The sequence below is a fragment of the Anoplopoma fimbria genome, chromosome 23, assembly GCF_027596085.1.
Source record: "Anoplopoma fimbria isolate UVic2021 breed Golden Eagle Sablefish chromosome 23, Afim_UVic_2022, whole genome shotgun sequence".
Lineage (NCBI taxonomy): Eukaryota > Metazoa > Chordata > Actinopteri > Perciformes > Anoplopomatidae > Anoplopoma > Anoplopoma fimbria.
In genome coordinates this window covers 7968485-7983077 of record NC_072471.1, presented here as the reverse complement: position 1 = coordinate 7983077, position 14593 = coordinate 7968485, and positions in this window count along the sequence as shown.

The window sequence follows — 14593 nt, the reverse complement described above, 5'->3', positions numbered from 1 at the left end:
ACACAAATGCCCGCCTCATCTTTGTTTCCGGAAATTGCTGTCAGGCTGGTTGAGCAGAAGCAGAGTGTGATCTAACGGGGTGAAAGGGAGGAGAAAGGGAGGAGGAGGAGGAGGAGCCTACTGTCAACAGTAAACAGTGTCAGAGTGGATACATCTCGGCCGGCATCCACTTAATGGCTTTATGTGGTGTGCACATTAGCAGGGTGCTGCTCTGCAACATTATCCAATTAAACGCCGCGTTCAATCGAACTCTGACTTTCTAATCTTACTTTTCTTAAAAGGGGGCGATAGCATGCCAGCACTCTGAGGCTGTTCAACTTTATTTCCAATGCGGGATACCTTGCTCTTTAAAACTTACTGAAGTCAAAATGTTCTTTTCTTTTCCAATCAAACCACGATCCATTTTATTCGGCCTTGTTTCAACATGGTAACAGTTTGGAAAGGGAGAGAAAGGGAGGCAACACCAGACACAAATGAAACCAATCCTATTTTTTCCACTTGTCTTAATAAGAATATAACATTTTCTTATTTAAGTTGGACATTTTTGAAAGTGTATCAAAAGCTAGTTGGCTTTTGTGGTGATGAAATGTGATGGAAAGATTTTTCAGAATAGTTTGACTTTGGACGTTGTGTCTCCTCCATACTCTTAGCTCCCTCTAGAGATCATTCTGCAGCGCTGCATCCGTGTGAAGCATGAGCTCACACTGTGGTTCCCAATTAGTCTGAATTTCCTGAGCTGTAATATCATAACTGTGTGTTTTTGAGATGCTATTGGATTAGAGTGTTGTCACTTCCTGCGTTTTCCATTCGCTGCGAGATGCACCTGATGTCACAACACCTTGATGTTGCCACAGCTCTGATTAATGTTCCTGGCATGAGTCAGCCCCCACCCACAACTCCATCATAATCTCATCTACTAAGCAGTGTGGAGGAGATGATGTGTGGCCATAGGGGGTATATCTGTGTGTGTGTGTGTGTGTGTGTGTGTGTGTGTGTGTGTGTGTGTGTGTGTGTGTGTGTGTGTGTGTGTGTGTGTGTGTGTGTGTGTGTGTGTGTGTGTGTTCGTGCAGAAAACAGAAATGCATTTGCTTCACAATATTAGTGCACAGTATTGAAATATAAATATTTAACTAGCTAAAAAAAACATATATTTACAGGTCTAGATAACATTTATTAGAAACATTTATTTCTGTCCTTTAAAAAAAATACTTTATATAGTAGCTACAACTGCCATACTTATATAATTATAGTAAATAACATAAAAACTTAAAAAAGAGACAACAAAAGATAGAACATAGTTTAAATGAGCCCTAAAACGTTAACTCTCTTCCTTATATGTTGATATCATAAAATATACGTTTTTGACATATTTGTCAGAATACATTGAATTATGTCAAATAACTTAAACACACTATTATTCATAATTCTGAAATTATGTGAATGTGAATTTGGAATTTAATAGAATTTTGTGCACTGGAAATATGCTATTTTCTTAAACATAGTATTGCAAGATAAACCTTAATACAATATACTTTTTGAACAGTTAGAGTATAGTACTTCAGTCAGGTTATAAAGGCGGCCTTGTGCACCTGTATTCTGAATGACCAGAATATAATAGTCAGCTGGTAAAGCTTGAAAGAAGCAGCTTTGACTTTAGTTTGCTGCCTCAGCTAATGCAATTTCCATATATTTGGTCGTATATGTGAAATGGTATATATGAATTGTTTAAGAGAGGTGTTTTGTGTTCTCTTAATTAATCCATCTTCATCACCCATACATTTTTCTCAAAAGCCTGACATTGTCAGGATTACACTTGTTGTCGTCCATCACTTTACTGCTTAGACTGTAAATTGTCAGAAAAGCAGAGTCTTTGAAGCCTGCAGCAGCTCACTTGCATATGTTTTATATGCAAGAGAGATTATGGATCTGATTAAGCAGGGTCAAAAACAGAAGAGGAAAACAAGCTAATGATAAACTAGCCAATACAAAAGAGAAGAGTCAATGGCCATGTTTCTGAATACAGAAAAAGCCTTTTGAAGAGCGTCTCATCAAACTGAATTATGCCGGTATAAATAGCCGCAGTTGATGGTGTGTGTCCTGTTCTCTGACTGCTGCAGCTGTAAAAACTCATTAAAACCTGATGTAAACCTCCACCTTGCCTTCAGTTTTTGTTGCATTTGAAGAGGAGCCAAGTTATTCATAGAACATTTTTAGTTAAATGTAAAATGTACTTGAGCAAAGGTCTGCGTAAGCACAAATTAACCCACAAAACAATCCTCTGTGCAAAAACAAAAATAAGAAGAAAGAAATGATGTTGGCTTCAAAAACAGGCAGCTAAAAGCTCCCCCCTCCCGCAGGCTCTACAACCGCCAATTAACCTGCAGTCATGTTGCTATGTCTCGTGTAGGAGGGAGAAAACTAAATTATGGAATATGACTCAACTAAACACGGCATAAAAAAAGCTGGCTACGTCTGTCACTACGTACGTCACTAAGTCTGTCACTAAGTCTGTCACTAAGTACAAACTGTCATCATTTAAAAATAAATCAGCAAATTTACCGGAAACAGTTAGTTTGTATCATTACTACACCTTCTCTTTGTTAATTATCATACCAAACTTAATTATCATACCAAACTATAATAATTTGTATGTATACATGTGTGTTTTTTGTCATTTTTAGCCACTCTAGCGATGTGGCTCTGGAGACTTGAGACTGAAATGCTCAATAACTACTGGATGGATTAGATTAGATTGGATCATGGTCCACAGAGGATGAATCCTACTGACTTTAGTTTTTTTTGTTGTTGTTTTTTTCGTGCTTTTGGTAATGGTGTGAATCATACAGTTTTGTTATTTGTTTTAAAGAAAAATAGAAACAGCAGCTGACAACCATACCGATGGCCATGTGATCAAAGGCTTTGCTACATGTCTTTTTGTTTGCCAACATACAACACGAACAGGAAGTGGTAGGACCCCAGACAACAAGAGCTGGCCATGACTAGGCCTGTGTTTATATGTCCTGTTATGTGGGCGGAGACTCACATCAATAATTGGCTACACCTGCCCTACTCACCAGTTCCTGGTGGCTCCACATGGTTAACATTCTACTTTAGCATGCTGATGTTAGCATTTACTTTAAAGCCTGGATGTATCTCAGTACAGCCTCCTATTACCCTTTTCCACCACATCAGCTCTGGTTCTTGAACCAGTTCTGTTCCGGTTTCGGACGGTTTTAGGGAGAACCATTGTACTCATCATTGCATAATCCATAGAACGTAAGTAAAACGTAGCAAGTTGGTGTATCCCATTGATTACCTTCAAGCTTTTGCTTCACAATACATTACATTACAGTCATTTAGCAGACGCTTTTATCCAAAGCGACTTACAGGAAGTGTATTCAACATAGAGAACTACTAGTCACCAGAAGTCATAAGTGCATCTCCTTTCTTAAACAAGCATCTAAAAGCATAAACCAGAGCAAAAATATAGTGCAGAAACAAACTAATATGAATACAATAAGTGCAACAAACTGATACGAATGCAATAAGTGCAACAAACTAATACGAATATAATAAGTGCAGCAAACTGATACGAATACAATAAGTGCAACAAACTAATACGAATACAATAAATGCAACAAACTAATACGAATACAATAAATGCAACAAACTAATACGAATACAATAAATGCAACAAACTAATACGAATACAATAAGTGCTACGAGGAAGGCTCAGGGTAGTACTTCTTGAAGAGGTGAGTTTTCAGCCTGCGTCTAAAGATGGGCAGCGACTCTGCTGTCCTGACGTCAGTGGGGAGTTCATTCCACCACTGAGGGGCCAGGACAGAAAAAAAGCTGTGACCGGGTGGATCGGCCGCAGGGACCTCTGAGCGACGGGGCAACCAATCGCCCCGAGGCAGCAGAGCGAAGTGGTCGGGCGGGGGTGTAGGGCTTTGCTCTGTTATTACAGATATGTCTATCCAAAATATATCATTTTTACTTAAAGGGACGGTTCACTCCAAAATTGTTCCTCTTACCTTTTAGTGCTATTTATAAAACTAGATCGTTGGGTCTGAGGTGCAGAGTGTCGGAGTTATCTCCCGTTGGAATGTCAGCAGCATTGTTTCCAGAAATCACGACCCGGTTACTCAAGGTAATCTAAAGACTTAAGGTCTTAAGGTACAAGAGGTAAGAGGAAAAATATGTATTTTTGATTTTGGTGTGAACTTTCCCTTTTTAATTACTATTACATGAAAGACCAACCTGTAGAATATATCACACTTAAGGTCAAGGGAAACCTGCTACTTTTTTTGAACCAGCTGGGAACCGACATTGTCTTTCCAAGTTCAAGATAGGGATCTCTTTTTTCATACTTAATCTTCTCATCTGTCACCATAAAGTGGCAGAAAAGAAAATCTGTCTTTTACTAGCTAAAACCCAGGCTTAGATTCTGTAAGAAAGCTCTAGTTAAACAAACAGCTGTCAGCACACAAACTCTTCTACAGTCTGGTTTGTGTATTTCCACATTCTTGTGGTTCTATTTCAGTAGCCTTGTTTATTATTTATTCTACTTGTTGCATCTTTGCACAAGAAGCTGTTCGTGTTTTTTTTACGTTTTCCTCTTTTGGAACCACCATACCTCTCTGCTTGTTTTTCTTCTGCCACTCATTCCAGCTTTTCTTTTCTCTGGAAAATGAAGCACCTTCATGGCTTTGTTTAGAAAATTGTTGCATAAATAGGGATTAGTATCACGACGGTGAAGGCACAGACAGTCGGCCTAATCACGCTGTGTCGTGAATTGCTGACAGCTATTTAAAGCAATCCTGCACTGGCATAACCCAGCTCTCCATGTGATGACGATAAAGACCCCCCGTTGCTGTGGAAACGGAACATCAACCAAGGACACGCGTGGTTGACATCCATCAGATGATGCATATGTGTGTCTCTATTTGTTCTTTAGCCCACTTTCCTGCTTTCGCCACAGAACCATTTCATCCCAGCGAAAGAAAAAAAAAAAGGCCCCCCAAGTTATTTTTTTAAGGGAGGCAGAGAAAATGAACAGATGTCCCCTTGAAATACAACATTGTTTTTTGATGTTCCACCATTCAGTTCCTGTTTGCCAGATCCCCCTCAGCGAGGCAGTGCTTTGGATAGAAGCTTAATGGAGGATTCCCCGTGTCTAAAAATAAGCAGTTTTTGCTCCAGCCGAGCAGTTTGACGAGATGAAAAGTACTGTTACCCCAATGAAACTAAATCGGTAAGTCCGTATTCGGGAATCAATATGTCGTCTGTGGCTTTGATGCTGGCATGCGGCCGTGCGTCTCCCAGCGTGTCTCCCTGCTACAAGAAAGGGAAATGGATTTGAGTGAGAGACAGTGAAGCGACTGATTGAATGAGTGAAAGTGTGAAACAGAGTTTGTCCCCCGACTTCCTGCCGCCTGTCCGTCTTCCCCGTATGGGTCGCCGCATGGACGTCGGATAAGCTGCAGCGCAATTCATCGATTTTGATGCCACGGGGTGTGTTTGTTTTTCACTCCCTTCCTCCCCTCCCCCGCCAACCCGATCGTGCCTTGAAACAACACCCCGTTGTTTGCCAACAGAAGGGATCACGTCTGCCATTGCGTATCTATCCAAACTGCCTCCCATTCGGAGTGATCGTCCTTGGCTCTTTTGTCAGACGGAGACGCTCATTGGGAGTCACATCACGTGGCTGCCCACAGGCCACCGCGGGGGGAGAACGTGGTGTATGGCCCATATTATGAGATGTTTCAGTGCGGTGGGCACATCTGAGAAAATAGGAATCGAATTATGCCCGCGTTCCATTTTTTTTTCTGACACACTCCAGTAATTAGGGAAAGCATAAGTGGATTAAGCCGTAGACGACCTCCGAGGTTGTGATATGGCGGTGAAATGTATCTTCAATCAGGCGGCTGATGGGTCGATCGCTGCTGATGCGGTGAGAGGGCCGAGATCAATAAGAGAAACTAACTACGGCGAGAATCGCTGGCGGAGGTGAGGAGAAGCTGCTGGATCGATATATAACAGTCACTCAGCCTCAGACCCTCCGCTGGGTCAATGACGGATGCAGTGTCCAGAGTGTTTGATTTTAAACTTTGTTGACACAGCAGAAGTCGACTCACGGCATGATGGCGTGAGCTTCTTCCAGGGCCTTTTTTCCCCAGATTAGAAGAGTGGATTTACACCTGAGGCTTTTCAATTTCTGTAAAGTGTTTATTTTTGTATCTGCTGTGGTCTTGCTTATTGATTTTCTGTGTTTTCTGTCCCTGTGCAACAGATTACAAAAGCACATCAGCTCCAGACAATTCAGAATGCAGCGGCACACGTGCTTACCAAGACCAGAAGGAGAGCACACATCTCACCTGTCTTAAAGTCCCTCCATTGGTTGCCTGTCAGTTTTAGAATAGATTTTAAGATCCTTTTATTGGTGTTCAAATCACTGAACGGACTAGCGCCTGAATACTTGTCAGACATGCTTTTAACGTATACTCCCTCTAGATCCCTCAGGTCCTCTGGCACTGGCCTTTTAGTTGTTCCCTGGGTGAGGACTAAGAACTACGGTGAGGCAGCATTTAGTGTCTATGGTCCTCGCCTCTGGAACAGCCTGCCAGAAGAGCTGAGGGCATCACAATCTATAAACACTTTGAAGAGAAATCTTAAGACATACCTTTTTAGTTTAGCATTTTCTTAATCCATTGTTATCAGTATTACTGTGCTACTACTGGTTTTATTGGTTTTATACATTTATTGGTTTTATACTGGTTTTATACATTTTATGTATATGAATGTTACTCTGTTGCTGTTCTTTCTATTTTTACCATGTTTCTATATTATTATTTCTCTCTACCGTTTATTTTCACAGTATTGTTGTATTTTCATTGTATTGTTAAGCACCTTGTATTGCAATTTTGCACGAAAGGCGCTATATAAATAAAATTTGATTTGATTTGATCAAGTTTCTTTTTTTTTTTCGCACCCAACTGGTCTCTTCCACCAGCAGGTGGCAGCATGGCTACTTCACTCCACTGGAGCTGCCAGAGACACTTATTTTTTGCTGTCTCAGGACACTCGCCAGAAACTTCCTCTTATCGATCTGTTGAGTCATTTATTTTGAGGATTCTGTTTCTGAGCTTTGAGCTTGAAGAGAATGAATTCGTCAGATGGATAGACATCAGCTCGCTTGTTGTTGTTGTTGTTGTTGTCTTGTAAGCTCACACAGGTCGGGCATAATGTGGTGTAGGACAATTAGATAAATCAATCAATGGAACAAAAATCACATATATTCAGGATAAACAAACATTGTTTTCAAAGCCAATAGCCATTAATATTCTGATACTGATTGAAGCTATATTATTAAAAACTCTAATTAAGCAGCATAAGACCTTAAGAAACAAGATGTACAGTTTTTAATAATTGATTTCCTCTCCTCTGATCCGTAGAGGTCACATCTTAAATGAAGAAGAGGTTCAAATTTCTTAACGGTGTGCGTGCGTGCGTGCGTGCGTGCGTGCGTGCGTGCATGCGTGCATGCGTGTATGTGTTGATTTGGCTGCCGGCCGGCTCGGCGTTTTTCATGCTTCAGTGGAGCGTGAGCAGAACACACATTCTCCTCATTGGAGGAGCTCCTCACAAGCTCACCCTCTAACTTCCACACAAACACACACAGAAACACACACACACACACACACACACACACACACACACACACACACACACACACACACACACACACACTACAGAAGTCATCTAAGTGTCAAACACACCATTGCACAGCGAGACCCGTTTGCCCGCTCCTTGCATCTCAACACACACTCTGTTGTTTGGGCATTGCTTGGTTTTATAATGGGCCTCAAGCTGTAATGACTTTGTGATAAGCACGAGTAACTTGTGTAAACAACGTGGATGGCCCCCGTGGAAGCAATTTAGACACCGCTGTGCTTCTCCGCCCACATCTGTGCCAACTAACGGGGCGGTTGCCAGTTTGAATCCCAAGACTGAAGGATTAGGGTATGAATAATCATCCTATCGCATATAGGTAGAGGTTTGGAACCTCTAAACTGCTCCACTGGGCCTGAACAGTGGCCAACACTGTGGAGCAGAGGATTTCAAACAATGAGGAACATTGTCTGTACATTCACACATACAGGATATCACTTTATTGCCTCTCTCCTTACCTCCTGCACCCTCTTCTTAAAAGAGCTGCTCCTGTAATCTTCCAGTGTAAGGATGAGCTCAGTGCGATCTTATAAAGATCACTAATGGGTTTCTCACAGGGACAAAGAGTTTCCAAAAGTAGAGGTGAGCAGGTTGGAAGATGGAGGAAAATGAATACAGCATCACTTGGGTAAATTTTAGGACTCGCCCGGGATGAGGATGATTTAACCATCCCCATTGGTCCAGACTGCTCTGAAGCCAGACGGAGGTCGTGGCTCTGATACTGATTCCTAATATGACTCTCAGTAATCTCTGTGGATTAGAGTGTCATGACTCAGCGAGATGAGCTGTCGGCTTCTCCTGGAGAGGAAAGACAAGGTGCAGGGGCTTAAAATATAGCTTCAGATGGTAACACACACATTACACACAAGCTATTTAGTACATTTTTGTACGTGATGTTCTTGTAATATTGGAATAAGGGATGACAGATGACATCGGCACGTCATCAGTGTTGGAAAGATAAAGGCTTTGAAATGAAACAGGGGCAGAAATGAACGTTTCCTCCTATATGACAGGCCGATAGGATGAGGTGGTAGTGATGTGCGGATCGACCCATAAGCCAGCAGGTGGTGCGAGTTTTGGGTAAGTTTACTAGAAAAGGTGGTGTAACAGGAAGTCCATTATTTATAGGTATTCACCCCAATGGTTTGGCAGCCATTTGAATTGCAAATTAATTACACATTTTAACCAGCATAGAGTGAAATAAAGTTTTACTGCTGATCGTTAGTGGCGGATATTCAGTAAAAATATGCATAAATGCTCCACCGATTCCTGATAATGTTACATTGAGAACAACAAATCAGTGTTGATATCGGCAGGAGAGCTAGTAACGTTAGCAGCATCGAAGCTAACAGCTAACGTAGGGAGATTACCGATGCGTTCATGCTCTGCTCGGTAATAATGAGTATTGGGTGAAGGTAAATTAAATTAAAACTTCTACTCCTTCGAAGGATGATTTTCCTTTCTTTCCCCTTTTTATAGTTGTTTTCAAAGGGTTATGAAATTGAATGATGTTCTGAAAAGGAAAGACCAAAACTTGCCACCAGTTTTTAAACATTTAATATAAACATTTTATTTATATTGGAGTTTTTAAAAAAAGGAAAGACCAAAACTTGCCACCACTTTCTCTTTTTTTAAAAACTTTTTTTAAAAACTATCAATTTGCATTTTCTCTTGTTCATTTGGTTAAATGAAAAGATATCCCTGTCCCGAGCCCTTGTCTCTGTCCTTGTCTCAGTCCTCAGTCCTGACAGTTGTATATTTCTGCAGGTCTGGCTGTGCAGATTGGCTCTCATGACGATAGCAAAGTTCTTATTTGCAATGATTGCTCAGCGTCAGTCATGCAAGGAAGAGCCAAATTGCATTCCTTCAACACTACAAATTTAATTACATAGATTACATTGTTTTGCAACTTGTGAAATAGGTCAAATTTATTTTTACAGGATTTTCTCAGGGGAATCATCATCCGACCAAGCCTGTTAAAAGTAGAATGAATTCTCTGTTATGTTTGAAGATGTTACTTAAAAATAAATATGTCATGTTAATATGTTACCCAAGTGGCCCATTGATGTGAACATTTTGAGAAGCAATGTATTTTATGTCTGCATCTGACAGTTGGTTAATCACAATAACAGCTGGTATAGTGATGTAATGTTCTGTCATTTGTTTGAAACAATGTCGACCACCGCATCAGCATCGGCCAAAGTCAGTTGCATATTTACAATGCCTTTAAAAAGTATTCACCCCCCTTGGATGTTTTCCCCTTTTGTTGCTTTTATACATGAAATCATGGTCAATATAATTTGGCTTTTTTGACAAGAATTTGCAAAAAAAGCTTCTTACATGTCAAAGTTTTTTACAAACTAATGTCAATTAATTAAAAATATATAGTGTAAAATAAGTGTTTGCATAAATATTCACCCCCTTTAAAGTGACTGACCTAATTCAACAGAGGTCCAGCTAGTTGATGCCAGCAGTGTCACAATTAGTGAAATGGAGATCACCTGAGTGCAGTTGATGTGTGTCAAGTGATTGTAGTATAAAAACACCTGTGTCTGGGAGGTCCAGTCTCTGGTTCATCAGTATTGCTGCTACAATTGCAACATGAAGACAAAAGAACACTCCAAGCAACTCAGAGAAAAGATAATTGAAAAGTATAAGTCAGGAGATGGCTACAAAAAGATTTCCAACTCACTGGACATCCCACAGAGTGCAGTTAAATCCATCATTAAGAAATGGAAGGAGTATGGCACTTGTTTAAATCTGCCTAGAGCTGGCCGTCCTCACAAACTGAGTGACCGGGCAAGAAGAAGACTGGTGAGGGAGGCCCGGGTTCTTCACCAGTCGAAGCTGTATGGGAGAGTGGCAAAGAGAAAGCCACTGTTGAAAAAAGCTCATATGAAATCTCGCCTGGAATTCGCCCAAAGGCATGTGGGGGACTCCAAGGTTTGAAGAAGGTTCTTTGGTCAAAAATTGAGCTTTTTGGCCATCAGACTAGACGCTGTGTTTGGCGAACTCCAAACACTGCACATCACCACAAACACACCATCTCCACCGTGAAGCATGGTGGTGGCAGCATCATGCTCTGGGGATGCTTCTCGGCAGCAGGCCCTGGAAGGCTTGTAAAGGTAGAGGGGAACATGAATGCAGAAAAATATCGCCAAATCCTGGAGGATAATCTGACTCAGTCTGCAAGAGAACTACGATTTGGGAGAAGATTTATTTTCCAGCAAGACAACGACCCCCAAGCATACAGCAAAAGCTACACAGAAATGGTTCAAAGACAACAAGGTGAATGTTCTGGAGTGGCCAAGTCAAAGCCCAGATCTCAATCCAATTGAGAATTTGTGGCTGGACTTAAAGAGCTGTTCAGCTGTTTTTTTGGGTTTTTTTTTGTATCATGTCACTTATTCCAACCCTGTCTTCTGGACATCTTTTGAAGGAAACGTACTGCTACTCGGATTATGTTTTTCATTAACACAATAGTATATAAACATAATTTCTAGGAAAAAAGGGGTTTCAGGTTAATTCCATGTAACACATTGTTCAGTGTGATTTCCAACCTTTATTTGATATATTGCAGGAAGCTTGAGAAACAAGTGTCAGTATTTCAAAACAAGGTATGGTACGGAAAAGGAATGACTAGAATCCTCAATATTCAAATAATAAACAGGAAAAAAAAGAACAAAATAGCCCAAACATGACAAACGATTGATTGCAATGGCAGGCATATTTATCCAGGTTGATGAACAAAGTGCTCGGAGCATCTCATGTAAATCCAGTCATCTGTATGTGTAATATCATGCAGATTAAGCAACGAGATTAGCAATAGGTAGGCAAACCCAATCACCATGCAACATCAAAGGACTGTGAAAAACAAGATTGGCCCAGAGCAATAATTCTCCCTTTACAGCCATTTATGACAAACCGATGATGATGACAACATTTTTTTTCTCTTTGAGGTCTGTCCTTCCAAATAAAGCCAGAGGCCTAAAACCTTTAGGGGACACTTAGATGCCTAAGTGACTTCAGCAGGTAGAGACATTAATCCACTTTTCTCAACTGAGAATCAATTCAAACATCAAAACATTGTTATCCTCTGCAGATTTAAAGAAGGTCATGCTTTTATCTACGCTTTAAACTTCTCCAACTCTCACAGCTTTCTCAGATCTACTTGTATATATCTAGTTCATAAAGATTGCAGTAGTTCGAGGGGTTTAGTTGGTGCCATTTATCCCAAGTTTTATAATCTCTTCACTGCCGACCAGGTGGGGCGAAGAGTTAGGGGTTCAGGGTTTTTAGGAACGCTAAAACATTTAGAGGATCTCCAAATTAAGACTATATTTTCTAGAAACTCTGCAGATTACTGTTGCAAAAAAACATCCAGCTTGAGACTTTGTAGCTCAAAAAAAAGATAAAGCATATCAGCACATTTCCCCCGAAACCCGACCCGTTGGTACGGAAGTGGAAATGTAATGTAGCGGCCCACAGAGGCTGCCAGTCCTCCCAGTAATGGTTTAGTTTTGTCACTTTAATTATAATGTGGAAGCAGAAGAGCTGCAGAGATGGAGACTCATTTCTGCCAAGGAACTTTCTGTGACAACTTTCTTTCTAATTCTCAAATCAGCTAGCTTATCTTATCTTCCAGACCAATTGTGTCCAAAATTCAAAAAGCTGTCATATTGTTTGTTTTATGTCTTGGTTGCAGTTTTTTCATTGAAATGGCAGATGTGTAGAGTTTCTTTATCCAATAGAACTGAACATGTGGTATTGACTTTGGTCTTGGCTTCTGAACAAGAGGTTTTTCTTAACACAATAGACTTGTCACTAAGTAGAAGGCTTAGTTCTATTGTCGTGGTAAAACTTTTCAGTGAGCCAACATGGGCAATACAAAGGTATTCGAACTCATTAACCTTTAAGAGTTGAGCCTTTGTTAATGTTGTTAATGGCACCTGTGATTTTCCTGCTATGATAGAAATGAGTGAAGATTATATTACCTCCACAATCAACTGTATTTATTACCTGTTTTTGTTGTTACCATGGAAAAAACATTCCATTTTAAAAAGTCATTTTAAATCAAACCGTTTTAGTGATGTAGTCTTCTTGCAATGATAAAGTGATGCAAGCTTCATTGTTTTAAGGAATTTACCGGAATGACAGTCAGTTTATTGGGGGAGGCATGTTGATCTGCTACGGGAAAAAAGTAATTATCTCTAAGTGAAAAATGAAAAGAAAATTCTATTTGAAACCAGGAAAAATAATGTCACTCTTATAACAAATAATTTCAATATGAAACATTTCTGTGTGAATATGTGAATGACTCAACACGATGGAGATTTGTTTTTTCAACCTTTAACTTTATTCATTGTAATTATATCGTTGTTGTTTTTTTAATGACTCTCATTTTTTGCACGTGCTAGTACCACATTTTGTAAAGAATTTGTGTTGCACCATGTTGGAGCATGGGAATGTGGCATTTCATTTTTGTTATGTGTTATGCTCTTATGCATTTTTGCAAAGGATTTCAAAAACTATGAACGATTTATTATAAATAGTGTTATAAATAGAAGTTTGAAGATGATGCTATTTTAGCAGATCGTCAGTGTTGCAGTAAAAAGCTGACTTTTTGATGGTGTCCACAGAGCATCAGCACCCCCCCCCCCCCCCCCCCTCCTCCTGACTGGTGTTTGACTGTTATGAATGCTAAACCAGACGATAAAGGCATCAATAGGTAATTAATTAGTAAGCTCCCCCGTTATCGGCCCACACAGAGACCGGAAGCCGTCAAGTCAAGGGGAGAGAAATCTGTCATCCTCACCCCTCCTCTGTGGTTTCAGGTAGATGAATAATTATCCACACACACACACACACACACACACACACACACACACACACACACACACACACACACACACACACACACACACACACACACACACACGGGACAAACACAGTCTGGCGTGTTTGCAGTTCTCTTGAGTCGTCTATATCTCATCTGCACTTCACCTTGTCTGTACTTTCACCCCTTGTTCCCTGTGAAAAAAAAAAAAAAAAAAAAAAAAAAATGTCTCTAGAATAGCTGAACTGACGCCCTCTCTCTCTCTCTCTCTCTCTCGCCGTGTCTCGCAAACAAAACCTCGTCCGGCCTTTTATGATGCACCTTCACGACCTGTCCACTTTATGAAACATGGTCAGATTGAGACAGGAAGTTGCTGGATGTATTTTGCCTTTTTTTATTTTGTTCTTTTATCCCTGTGACACAGAGAAAAAGAAAAGAAAAAGAAAGACAAAGCATGAAAAAAGGAGTAGATAAAAGAAGCAGTGGGTGCAGTGTGTCTTCTTCCTGTCCATCGCAACAGACACACGCACACACATCGGCTCATCGGCACTCATTCATATGCACTTTCACATTATTTCATGACTCATCTTTTATGCATGGATCTGTTGCCGCTTTCGCTATCGCTCGCTGCTTTAGATAAGAGCAGGATGGCACTCAGCGGAGATTGGAAAGATGTTGCCAGTTGTGTTGGCACCCTAAAGAGGATTTGAAGTGGAATGGCAGCGCTTCGGGGCGGGCAATTTGCGGCCTGGCTGTGAGCTCGGTGTCTTGTGACAGGACCTTTTTACGATCAGCACACCGTTTGACCTTTTGTAGGCTGGTGACGGGGTGTTTCCGCAAAAAAAAATTGTTTCCTCAGACCTTTTGCTGTCATCAATTAACCGGGGAGACTGTTATAAATACTGGCCTACTTGTAACATAACAGGGATAATCACAGGTAAATACAATGCCTGAACACTGGAATTTATTAAATAAATAATGAGATTTGTGCAGCTGTTTCCCCTTGCTTCCAATTTTCATGCT